We start from the raw sequence: 13,538 nt of genomic DNA, 5'->3' as shown, positions 1-13,538 counted from the left end.
AAAGTATGTCAAGTAAAATCATGTGCTCTACTTCCTCAAACATGACCAGACTTTGTACATAGACTCGTTCCCTTTGAAGAAATCAAAGCACATTATTAGCTGAGATTATTTCTTAATTCAGTTAAGCAGCACTGTAATGTAAAAAGGACTAGAAAAAATGCAAGCATAAATTGCTGGCTCACCAAGGAACTTAATTTCTATGAATATGTACTTCATAGAGGACAGAAGAATTCTGCTTCCCCTTGTTAATGACCCCTCTCCTGGTCATCCTGGTTACGGATAGTAAATTAAAGTGATTCAGTCTCCTTTCTTGTAATTCTACATGAAATGGTGACACCCTTCCAGAGAGCTGATGGGACACTGGCTCCCTTCATCAGAGAAAGAATGTTCCGGGTTTTAAGAAAATACATATTAGTAGTGCATATAAAAACCCAGACTAACAATGGGCTTTATAGACGTTGGCATCAGTTTGACCAGTTTTGTTTTTCTAGATGGTGTTGTATTTAGCAGTTTAATCAGTGTCAAGAGTCAGTCAACACAGTAATTAATTCCCATCAAGATCATGATTCCTGTCATCACAGAGGAGGTAAAGGAGATGCGTGTAAACCAAGGATTTCAGAGCCTGTTACGACAAATGATTCGGTACCTACAATGTACACACACAAGAAGAAGGAAGGGTTCAGGTCCAAGAGGTAAGATTAAAGTCAAATGAAAAACAAAAGTAAATCCACTGAACTTAACTGGCTTATTTCCCAAATATGCAGTATATACATATCAGAATTTAATCACTTAAATCCCACAATTTTACAACTACTTCTAAGCCTGGTCACTTTACAGGGTTCTTCCTGAACAACATACAGAGTGCCTTTTTAAAGTACTTCCAGGTCGATGGTTTATAGGACAGTTATGTGCAAGACTCTATACTGAAGTGCTCCTTTATTCCTCCTCCACTCTTTGCCTTTTGTATTTCGAACATGAGGGAAGAGAACAAAACCCCAAAATCTAGCACAGAACAGCTGTACAATGGTTCTTCACAGAGGTGTAACTGCCAAGCCAGGCATCAGCATTTTTACGTGTGTGCGAGAGCGATTCTCACCTGCCTGTTCCTCGGTGGCAGTGAACCTAGCAATAGCAGAGGAAGGAGTGGAAATTGCACATCTTTTATAATGAGCTTTGGGTGATCCTGGTGTCCCTGCAGCTGAGGAGAGGTATTCACAGAGACAGTTCTGATCATTAGTGTTCTATGAGTTTATTTATCCTTTTTGTTATATTTGAGGTTAACATCTTGGAGCAGTTATTGGGCAGATGGGACTGCAATGAAATAAAGAACCCAGAGGCCTTGATTCTCCTCCCGCTTGCACTACCACAAAATCAGTTCTACTCCACTGCACATAAAAGCAGGGTATGAAGGAGAGCAAATGCAGTGAGAGAAATCTGATCGGCTGTCCACAAAATACTGGGGGGGACCTGAAAAAAATCCTCCATTTTGCTTTTAAATGCACCAAATGCCTGAGATCAAGAAGTCAGACAGCAATCTCAAAGGCCCATGAGAAACCAAGATGAGCTTATCCACAACCTTAGGACATATTTATATATGCAAAATTTTGAGGCCGTATAAGAGAAATCGCTGCCTCCTTTATCCATGCCAATTTACCAATAGTTAGAAAAAAACCACCAAAGCAAAATGACATCTTTTGAAAAGGGGATGCCTTGTATGTGCAGCTTGTGTCCATACTTCTGCAGGCATGTCTTGGCTTCTTGGTTTCATGCCTGGTTAGGATGCAAAGCTGTTAAGGTGCCTATTCACAGATATTTTGCAGCCACAGGTGTTTGTGTAAATCCCACATATAAACAAGAAATCTGAGACAAATATAACCTTAACATGATGGAATTAAATTTGTCTTGAATTAAAAGCTACCACTGAAAGCCAGAACAATAGTGAGTAGGGCAGTGGCATCAGAAGAACAGCCCTACAGACAGGACTAAATGTAAAAAAAAAAAAAGCTTAATAGCTTTCATTCATTTCTGCTATTGTGGCTAAGGAGGGGAAAGGGTTAATGATGACAAAGTAGACCAGGATGAGGTACCAGAAAAGCCTGGAAAGAGGAAGGTGGTCAGGAGAAAGGCAGCAGGCACCTAGGTATCAAAACTTCTAGGTCTTGGTGTTTGACCTTCTTGACCAAAAATACTAAAATGTGTTACTGGAGAACAGAACTTCCCTCTACTGTCAGTTCTCTTCCCATCCCTAACACACGTAAATGGAAAACACAAAATCAGACAATCTGTCTCATTCTTTCTTGGACTGTTATAGTATTGACAGAACGCTGGATGAAGCTCAAACCAAGTTTATTCTTCCTCCCCTAAATTTAATTTAGACTTGAAATATGAGAGGAGAAGGTCTTTCCTGTTAATTTGCAAATTTATTTAAAGCCATGAATGACCTATTTGGACTGGTGACTTTTTACGAAGTAAGGATAAACCTGTTGTCACAAAGCTCAAGACTGTAACAGATTTGTGTTAGATATTCCCTTAAGGAAACTGCTTCAGCCCTGAACACTGGTAGCTCTTTCAAAGTCAGGGGTTTGCTCTTAACACTGCAGGAGATCTTCACCTTTTTCGCATGATAGCGTGACAAACAGGCCAGCAAGCTGTTAACCTCTTCTTTCTTCTTGAATCTTTTCATTCCACCCATTAAAAAGTCTTTTTCACTGCCCTGAAAATCTGGCTGTTGGAACATCCTCTTATTCCACATTTTCCACAACCACAATGTTATTCAGCACTCTCAGGAGGAAAGTTAGTGTCATCTGCTGATACTGGTGGGGGTAGGGGGTGGTGGTGGTGGGCTTTGCTTTTAGAGATAAAGTCATGTGGATAAAATGATAAGAAAATTGAGGAAACCATACGTACTAAGGCATGACTCTTTCTGTAAGAATTTCTTTTTTAAGAACAGACTTGTTCTCTCTTACTCCCCCCCTGAATTCACCCACACGAACTGTATTAAAAGCACAAGCTTGCATATATTATCAGTATTCTCCATTTCTTTTTAATCCTATTAATAATTATCACTATTTCTCCAATTAATACTATCAGGAAGTTCTTCTGTGAAAATCTACGAACTACAGACATACCCAGCAGCCATTTCATATGCTGCAGTTTGAAAAACATACTGTCCTAATCTAAACCACATCCTCTTTTTTCAGTGAAAAGGTATTATGTACATTTAAAATATTACTCTCTTCAAACACTTCTCTTCTCAAGGCACCTATTTTCAAACCTTGACTTTATTCCAGAGATTCAGTTCTTCTACACTGTCTATAAACTATTTAATCTTAGTTCTATTAGACATGTGACTGCAGAATGAAGTTAAGTACAAAACTCATTTTAACTGAGAATATTATTTGCCCTTAACTCTGTGCTACTTAATTAAAAATTACAATTTTGAAACAAGGGAGGTTCTTGTCCTGCCTTGAAGCTGCTGAGGTCAGGATCAGAAGCTAAGGATGCTATACGGGATTTCAGCAAGAAAGACTGGAAATACATATTTTGGAATATTATGGCAGGCTGCCCCTTTTAGATTGCCTTATTATTTGGTATATAGGTATATATGTCTAATAATGATATGTAGATACATACACGTCATATCTACCAATATTTATTATTTGAAATAATAAGGAATCTAATCCTTAAACTAGAACTTTACAATATAACAGCTTTATATTTGATGATGCACTTTAGGTTTAACCTACAGCCTTTACTGAAGTGCCCATGGCTCTTCCAGCTTCACCCTCAGCCTGCTGAAGGCGTATGACCCAGCAGTTTGCCAAGTGACAGTCCCCAGAAAGGAGAACCCCAGAACGAAGGGCCCTGAAGCCTACACTAATCCTTATAAAGGAGGGGTAAATCTTCAGTTCGTGGCTGAGAGGATCACTAACACAGTTTTGTGGTTAGTCTCCTATACTCTTGGCACAACACCCACACAGTGTTCAGGGTTTAGATAGCAGCCTTCCACTACTCACAATGCCAACCACGGAAACCACAGCCAGGCAAGTACAGAAGGCCAGGAGGTAGCACAGCATAGGTTTTGCAATTAATTTTCAGCATACAGTACAATGCAATGTATACTTTTGCAAATTACCAGGAAAAACACACAAAAACACTCAGGTTTTGACCAAGTTTGATTTAAATCTAGCAGTTAACTATTTTAAAGCATTAACTCTAAGGAATTAAATGCTAAACTAATAAATTCAAAGAAATATCACTATTGTCTGATACTCTTAGCAGTACAAAATGTTTCTTTTTTTGTTCCTGGTAGTAGGAATAGCATTGGTTTAAACACTATAAAAGTCAAAGAGTAAGACACTGTAACTTGCTAAAGAAATACTATCTAAAAATGCAGGTTTGGAGAAAAAAGACATAGAAGAAATTAGCTGAATTTTCTTTGGGAAATAATCTATACTGTAGAAAATCTGATTTTGATCATTCAAAAGCCCTTCACACAATTGCCATACAGCTCTGGCTACATTTTGTCAAGACTGAATTCCCAAGACTGGAGGAAAGAGAAGCTGTTCATTTTCAGTCCCTGTTCCAGTCACTATATATTGTTCACAGCAGAAGAGGTGAGGCATCCTGGGTCAGGGGAACTAAAGACAATCCACCCCAGAGCAAGGTAGTTAGCACAGTCTCCTGTGAGAAAAGAGCAGATGTGGGCTTAAGTACCTTGAGAGAAAGAAGGACTTGCAAAATTTCCATGAGGAAATTCAAAATCAAACCCACTTTTGCCGATTTTCATTTCCACAGCTGCTCTGTAAAATGGTTTCACATAGTCTGAAACAGAAACCAGGAATTCTCTGGTCTACTGTGCTTGCCACTAGACTGTCCCAGTTTCTCTGAAGTCCTTCTCCCTCCATTAATGCTTCTCTTCTGTTTAAAACACAAGCTTCTATGCTTCATCTGACCTAAATGGAGGCAAGATAGCAATTTTTTATCTTGATTTTGTTATCTGATTTTTATCTTGATTTTTTCAATTTTGATAGTCTACTGGCAAGTACCAGAAGCGATGACATCATAGCAGGAGGCGGCATCTATTCAGAGGAGCTTAGAGCCAGCAAAGATACTCCCAAGAACACAAAAATAGTTCCTATTACATTTTACTCCTTGGCAAAGGAATATTCGATTATATAAAAGGCAATAGAAATAGCTAGCACAGATACATGCAAAGTATGCAAATGCTCATGGTCGTGCCTTATCAGTCTGGTTCACTTCTGCAAACTGGAAACCTGTATTCTAGGTAGGTCAGATTTGACTTAAGCTGAAGTTCACTCAAATGTACTGATTTAAACTCCAGGCACCAAGTATGGCAGAGGGAGCCACATTCTTTGTGAATTAAGTGAGATTGAGCTGCCAGAGAAAGTCTGGCAACTAAGTCAGACAAGAGAGTTGTGGTGGTGGAGAAAAGAAATCTGTGTGGATTCCTGAAATTAAGCTGTAAATGCACAATAGTGTTGTTGCACTGTCAGAGTTGCCACTTTAGCAAGAAAGTACTCTTTCCTATAGTGAAAATGACAATTCTTCATCTTCAAGAGAACAAATACCATGGTCTGCTGAAAAAAAACAGCAGTGAGATTTTCCAAATTCATATAGACATGTCAGATGTTTAATGCTCTCCACAAATGTCCTCCAGCAATTTTTTTTTTTTTTTTTTTTGAGGGGGCAAGGAGTGAAGAAGAGAAGAATGAAGAAAGGGAAATAGGCAAGGAAGAAGACTGTGGAGCAAGAGGAATGGCCAAAGAGCTAACTAGGAACACAGAAGATCCAATGGAACTATAGTACAATGTCAAAAGCTTCCTGTGTGCGACCCGGGGCAAGCCACTTCTAATTCAGCTCCCCTTTATAAGAACAGGATAAGGACAACACATTTAAATTGGCATGAAGATACCTGGATTACAGAGCGAAAAACATTAAAGCATTGCAGTATTGATGATCATGCTAGCATATTAGCAACAGGCAAGCAAACAAAAAGTGCTTTGCAGCTACACAGGATCACATTAAAAGGAAATATTAACTAGTACTAAGTTGGGGAGAGCTTTGTTGAGGGATCTAGCAGGAACTGCTAGTTGCATGTTAAGTTCTTAAACAATAAAGTCTACCCATGCAAAAACATGTATCACAGTTAGGCCACTGAACCAAGTAACTACTGCGTGTGATAAAGGGGAAGTATAAAAAGCTTGTCCACTCTGAGCAAAAAATAAACACACTTTTCCAACCAGCTGGTGTTTGATGTGAGTGTACATATGTATATAGCACTGAATTAAAAAGCTCTGATTCCACTGTCCCATATACTGTGGGTTATTGCTGATACTCAGTCACTACTGCTAACACCTAAAAAACCTTCTGCTATGTCTGGAATGGGAGTGATCTTCACCTCTGGAGTTCAAAGGTCAGAATTTTATTCCTCATGCTACTTCATTAAAATCATGATGTCTGGCCCAATGACAGACCAAAAAAGGGCACCTGGGAAATTTACAGTTGACAATATAATTTCACCAAAGAAGATCTAAGGGAGCATTTATTGTTATTATCAGCAGCAATGAATGAGAAATAGTTTCTCTATCTCCAGAAATGTGATGATTACTGGAAAACCCCATTTGTACTGGTACATGCATGACCTTTCAAGGTTCTTTAACATAAAATGAGAGACACACACTTGGCTTGCACCAGGCAGAGTGAAACCTTAATCTGTACATCCTATATTCCAAGTGAGTACAGTGCCCACCAGCCAATGGGCTACTGGTGTTGCACCTCTATATGATTCAGGCATTCCTTCTTTGGCTAGCAACAATTTTCCTGATTCAGGCTTCAGCAAAGTAGTTTTTTTCTCATTAGAAGAGTTGCTTTTGATGATACGGCATTTTGCCACATAAATGACTAAGTGAAAAGATGTCTAATTATTAATCTTTGGGGTTTTTTTGTGAAACTGCAAGCAGCAACAGCTCTTTTCTGTATTACAAGAACATTAGCTCAAAAGGTCTGAGTGTAAGAAAGCATAGTAGATGTAAGATCTTGTTTATTTAAAACTGATTCAATATGAAAAGTTTTGCTTAGATCAAGTATCAGTTCCATAAATACACTGTTCCCTTATTTACAGGTACTAAACATTTCTCTTAGAACACATGTAAGTACATGCAACTTACACACTACACCGTTACAATTAACATACCAACACAAAAGAGAAAGCTAAAAAACAGGTATTTGTCAAAAATAAATTACAGTGAAGCCTCCAGCAAACAAAGTCTTAGAAATATGGTTTGCAGTTTTCTCCTTGGAACAGACAACAGTAAATTGAATAATCTGACTCACTGGAAGGAAGGGTAAGATTTTCTAAAACATCAATATTTCATGTCCTCCCTTAGCTAACTTTGCCTTGTGTAGAGAGAAGTGTCTGACTGAAATGTAACCTTCAGAAAAAAAAATTATAACTATGTTTTCAAACGGTAACATAAAAAGTTAAGTATATGCTAACAGTAATGGGAGAGAGTGGTGGCCATCAATCATGGTGGTGTCAGGCCTGTTGTTTTGAGGTTAAAGGAATGGCTACAGTTTTCTCTCTAGTGACTGAGCCTACACCAGCAGGTCATTAGTGAGCAGGATTTAATGGGCTCACAAACTACATCTTGTCTTCTTGAAGAGGAATGCACCATTTGACTGCAAATCCGGACTGCTGAAAATAGCTGTGTTTCGTCTGAGATAACAGTCTGAAGAAGAGATTCCATAATCAGGAAAACAAGAGTTGAGAGAGTTCTCTTCGTAAGATGCAAACTGAAAAAATACATGCTGTCTTGAATTACAATTACATTTACACCGCAGAAAGTTTGTATTAAAATCTATTGTAAAACAATTTCTGTACAAGAGAGCAAAAGACAATCATTCCAACTCTGCTCATTTCTTCGGGCTCATTAAAGAAATTCTGAGACAAAACACAGTCTTTGATCTCAGGCATTGCTACAAGGCAACTGTTCATTTCAAATTAGACATACTCATTCCTAACGAAACAAAACCTCTATGCAAGTAAAAAGTCAGTCCCTGAAATTCAGAAGTCCTTAACTGCTTACCTTTTTACGAGCAGGTCAAATTTTTGGAAGTAGTTTCTCAAAGCAACTCAGACGTTCCATGTTAACTGCTGTGCTGCAATAAACAGCTGCAATACTTGCTGATTTATTTCCCCATTTGGTGTGCATGCTGAACCCCAGAAGAAATCCCATGCAGGAAAAAAATAAAGGAAAAACAACCCCAAAACTCACAGGAGAAGCACCTCAGCCCTTGAGCAATGCACAAAAAAGTTCAACAGGAAAACAGAAAGGAAATCCAGCAACAACTAAAAGTTTGGATAAGAAACAGGAAAAGCAAGCTTGCTCCCCTTGCCTGTAGTCCTGGCTAAAGGTGCCTCTCCAAGCAAAATTCACTGAGACTCCCAGCTCCTCGGAGCAGATGGTATTCACACATTATTCCCGAACAGCAGCATTCCCTAGCCCAATCAGGAGGCAGCACTCAAAAGCCAAGCGCTTCCCAGACTCTGTTACAGTTTTCAATAGCTATAGCACAAGATGAATGACTCAGAAAATGAATAAGCAGGGAAAATAAAACACGCCTCTCTCCTAGTCAGAGGCACAGGCAGGCAGTTCAGCAACCCTGACTGTACTAAGCACTGGTTTCAAGTTGAATGCACCTGCTTTTTTTCCCTAAATCCTAAATGCAGATTACATTTTCCATATCTTTAATTTGTGTGATCAACTTCATCTTGGGTTAGAACTCACAGTAAGAATTAAATCTTTCCTTTTTTTTTCTTCAGTCTTAAAAACAACAAACATTTGTAAGAGTCAAAAAAAGGATGGACTGTATGCGTGCTCTTCCAGACAAACAATTTCCAGATAACTCAGTGAAACTCCACATGCCATCTCTTGCTGAATACATACATCAATATTTCGAAGATTAAGGCCTAACTTTACAGATCCTGTTGCAAATGATATGAAAAGAAGAAAGGTTAATTTGAAAACTGTCTCTCCTAAACAGATTAATACATCCTCTGGTTTTGTCTAGAGTTTACCAGGAAACTTTAAATGACAATAAACCAAACACATCTAAGAAGCAAATGAATTAATGACCACTACTGACTTTCAGGTGAAGTACAACCACTACCCAAAAGCTGGCCGAACAGCCAGTAAACTGCTTCCAACTGCTTTGCGTAGCTTATAGACCATCACAACCACCTCATCCAGACAGCACTTTTAAATACAACTCCTCAACTTGATGCCTGGCTTTTTCTGACAGCTGCAACACAGAAATAAAGGACGATCTGCTAAACAAAGCAAGTTACTCAAGGAAAGAGAGTTGCACAGCACCAGCAGGATTCTCCCTGGAATACAGTAGTGCACTCCTGAGCCTTCCAAAACATACTGAAATTCTCTTTAGTTTTATAACAGAAAAGCCTGCAAGGAGGTGACACTGTGTTTAATGTTCTTATACCAGCTCTCACTGCAGTCTATATACAATGTTTTTATTGCTGCCGCTCAGAAATTAACTCCGGGTTAGCTGAAAACACACTGCAGTCAGACAAGTGGAATCAGTTAAATCAGTAAAACTATTTGGGGTGAGAAGCATTCTCCCAGGTCCCCCTGGACATTTTCAGATCTTTGTCTGTGGCTGTAAATTGATCCTTTGCATTCCTGTCTGACACATGAACTGTGAAAAACTCTTCAGGGATATTCTCTCTGCCATGAGTAATGGTCTAATAGCATTTCTGCAAAACAGACTACCAATTGCAGAGACAATAAAATATCATGAACTCTGGTCTAACTTTTACTATTATTATTCTAAGTAATTTTTTTTTTTCTTCATTCTGGAACAAGTAAGAGAACTCTATTAGCATCTTACTTCCTACTTTCAAAGCACCAAGCATCAGGATTTCTCCAGCTTGGATTAACGACAGGACCTACATTCAGAAGCATCAATTTGCTACATAAGCCATGCCGTGCCCACCCAATGGTTAAGCAAACAAACCCACACATACAGCTACAGGACAAAGAACAATGGCTTGTGTTATTACATCTGCCACAGCTGCCTACCAACTTCCCAGCTACATCTAGAGAAGTATTTAAAGGTGTAAAACAAAACTAGAAGCATATCTAGATCGGATAAGAAAACAAACATTTCTTGAAACTTCATTTTGGCAGACATTTTCTGATCACCGCATTAAGCTCTATAGCAGCCAAAATCATTGACTACTGACTCACTTAGCGAGGCATCTGGTAGGCCTCCGAGCCCGTATCAGCAGCAGCAGTGCTTTGCAATTAAATCTTTTACATATGCTAGCTCCTTGGAGATGCTCAGAGAGGAAGCACATCTAAATGTAAACATTATTACCATAATGCTCTAACTGACATGATAACCGCATGTATGCACTGAGAAACCTCCTGGGCAAACATCCTGAGCAGACATACTAAGGAGTATTACAGTGAAGTGGCTGAAGGTAAGCAGCTATTTCTTCTTTACATCCCTTGGGTACAGTACGCGGATGTAAAGCGTCAGCAGTTGTCAATCTTTCTGGGCATCACCAGAGGAGGAAGCTGCTGTCCAACATCTTAGTAGTTACATGTATGTCATCACAATAACCCTTGGTTAAAGGTCTCAGAAAAACTTTTTGATACCATTGGACACTTTATTACAGCTATATTGGATCTCTCTGTTTCACCTTAGTGTAAATTATAATGAAGTTACCAGATAGTGCTTGTATCTATTTTTAAATCTTTCCCTTTGTTGCCAGAAAGTTTTGGTGACAATAGAGAAACCCAATTACATCTGCCCACCTACTTTAAACTCTGTGACGTTTGTTCTACTTGCCACACGGTCACTGACAGTTCAGGCAGATTATTTATGATCTTTTTGAACAATGATCACTACACATACCTGGATCATGTCTTTGGAGTAAGTCCAATACTGATCATTTAACTTGTAGGAACCTCAGAAAATAATGTGGAACAGTGGCCTAATGCTACTTGCAGGGTGAATCTGTCACTATTTCAGATGTTTGCCAATAAATAATGCCTCAGGTAGGACATTTTATTTGATTTTGTCACCAGTATTTCTTATGTGTAGATATCCCACTTTGGTTTTGCCCACCAAGATTTAGAACATTTTTCCAAGAAATATGTATAGCTGCTTCAGACTTACCTTTCAGTACAACACATCTTTCCTACGAATTACAGTTAGTACCTGAATACAGTGTAGGTAAAATGAAGAAAACTACAGCAAAATATAAAGAAAAGGGTTGCCACCCAAAATATGCCTACCACTTTTATGCACAATTCATCAGGAAATCAGTCTGCATTTATCTTCTCTAGGTATCACACTGCCATGTGTCTTTTTCTTTTTGACTTTTTCTACCATCAAGCACATGTTTCTTTACCTCTTTTTTGCCAGAAGCCATAAGATAGACATGGTATGAGAACTATAACCAAGAGAAGAATGAAGCACAACTGTCCCAACACTCTATAGTCCTCTGCTAGCTCAGCCTTGAAAGCTGAAATTCACTATGAAAATGTATGATTTTAAAAAACTGTTCAAGAGACATCGCTTTTCTAATGGAATATCATGAAATAACACACTTCGTTAAATAATCTGGTTACTCACAGATGTCTAGGATAAATATTTCTAGTAATAATATACACTTTGTTTCTTTAATGTATTTAACCCAAAGAGTTCTTTGCAAACAGTATAAATGTTGGCTGAGGTAAGCAGAGAAAGAGCAATTTTTCAAGGATCTATGCCACAGGCCACAGTACAGCACTATTTAATCACGTAATGATAGTTTAATATGTTTAATTGCCAACCTACTCATTACCATTTTTCTTCAGTCCTTCAGTAGACAATAATGGGAAATTAACTTTTAAAAAATACAACCATTTAAAACTACTACTCATTACTTTCCAACATTCACTCTATATAGAAACCAAGTTTTCAGACTTATTAGGGCAGGACAGTACCATGGATAAGAAATGCCAAAGTTCACCCACGTTTTTGTGCAGCTTTTGCAAGATGGCTGCTCCTAGACAAAACTCCCCCTTTTCTCTCACATTAGGAAAAGGATCAGTGCTCTGCCTTTCAAAGATCCGAGCAAGCTGTTTGCAATTTGTGCAAGCCTACAAAAAAAAAAGAAGCCAATACAGAGTGACCCATGCCCATTAGAAAGACAGCAAAAATGAACTAATTTTAATGTCGCACAAAAATGTATAGTGTGCCATATTAAGACTGTATTATAATTATTTTGTACTGGTCCTCTGTATTACTTCATATCTTCTTCAGACCTCACATTTTCCCTACATTTAATGTGTTTATAACTGACAACTGTATCAACCTAATTTATTCTGTATAAACTTCAAGCAGGTAGTCTTTTCTTCTATACTCTCCACCTCTTTCTGTGTCTCATATACTTTTTCAGTACACCACATTGAAATCAAACCTTGCTTGCCAGTCTAATCACACAGCATCTTTATTTTCTCTCTTTACTTTTTCAGATACAAATGGTCAGTAATATTAACTTTGCTTCCTCAGATAGCATGCCAGAATGGCAACACCTATAAGAAATACTTAACATTTAATTTCCAGGCAAGGTACAATATTAAACCAAAACCACAAAATCTATTAAAATAGATTCCTGACCAAGTCTCCACACACTTGGGGAATTCATATTAGGGAAAAGATTTGTTCCAGAACAAGGTATCTGAATTACAACTGTAAAACGTAACTCAGTTGTTGGTAGATAAGTGGGAGTTTACTTTTCAAAACATAACTGCATGGCATCTTCAGTACTACTTCTATTTAGAAGGTAGGGGCTTCAGAGTACTGCACTGAAAATGAGTGTTGTTATCTTATTTTCCTTCTTTTTCTTATTACCATATGCCTAAAATGAAGTTCTGGAGAAGAAATGACAAATCCACTCCCCTATTACCTGCCTCTGCCTCACTGTTCAGCAACAGAAATTCCTCCTGCATGCGGAATTCCTGGTTCACAGCCTTTTCTGTGGAACTTTCAAAAAGACACTTCAAAAGATTTTGCTATTTTTCATCTTATTTTTAGTTTAATCTTTGTTCTCTCTGAGATTATCATATCATCTCTAAAAGAAGATAATATAAGGTTAAGAATACATATATATTGTCCATACAGTGAAAGTAAATGTCAAGTCTGGGAAACTGAAGAGCCTGGAGTGCTGATGAGCCTTTGGCTGTCTGCTGAGATACTGGATGAGATGCCCCAAACTACATCATCTCCAAATCCAGGTCAGTAGCAATGTTCAGGGCCTTTTCCTGCTCTAAGGCAGATCTACCCCATCTCTCTGAATACAACATCTCAGTCTTCACCTGCAGCAGCCGTAATCTGTTGGTCTTGGGTTCCCGCACAACCCTGCTAACAAACTTCATATCTAATCTACAAAAAATTCTGGTTTCCCAGTTCTTGCTTCCGTTTTTCTCCCTACCAAGTGTGATTTT

The 13,538-nt window shown here is 38.4% G+C and overlaps 1 protein-coding gene across 2 annotated transcripts in view; it reads right to left on the bottom strand.

The window, feature by feature from the left end:
- Positions 1–13,538, bottom strand: part of DAB2IP (DAB2 interacting protein) — a 243,925-nt gene that overhangs the window by 189,172 nt on the left and 41,215 nt on the right. Inside the window, exon 1 of one of the 2 annotated variants that reach the window (XM_074891330.1) lies at positions 8,109–8,197. The exons of the other annotated variant lie outside the window; for it this stretch is intronic. The gene's annotated coding sequence lies outside the window, so the exon portion shown is untranslated. Of the gene's footprint in view, positions 1–8,108; positions 8,198–13,538 lie in introns of those variants that run through there. 2 annotated transcript variants of the gene reach the window in all.

Source organism: Strix uralensis, chromosome 21 (assembly GCF_047716275.1).
Source record: "Strix uralensis isolate ZFMK-TIS-50842 chromosome 21, bStrUra1, whole genome shotgun sequence".
NCBI classification, from domain to species: Eukaryota; Metazoa; Chordata; class Aves; order Strigiformes; family Strigidae; genus Strix; species Strix uralensis.
The sequence above is the reverse complement of the archived record's forward strand: the minus strand, read 5'-3'. Positions and strand labels throughout refer to the sequence as shown.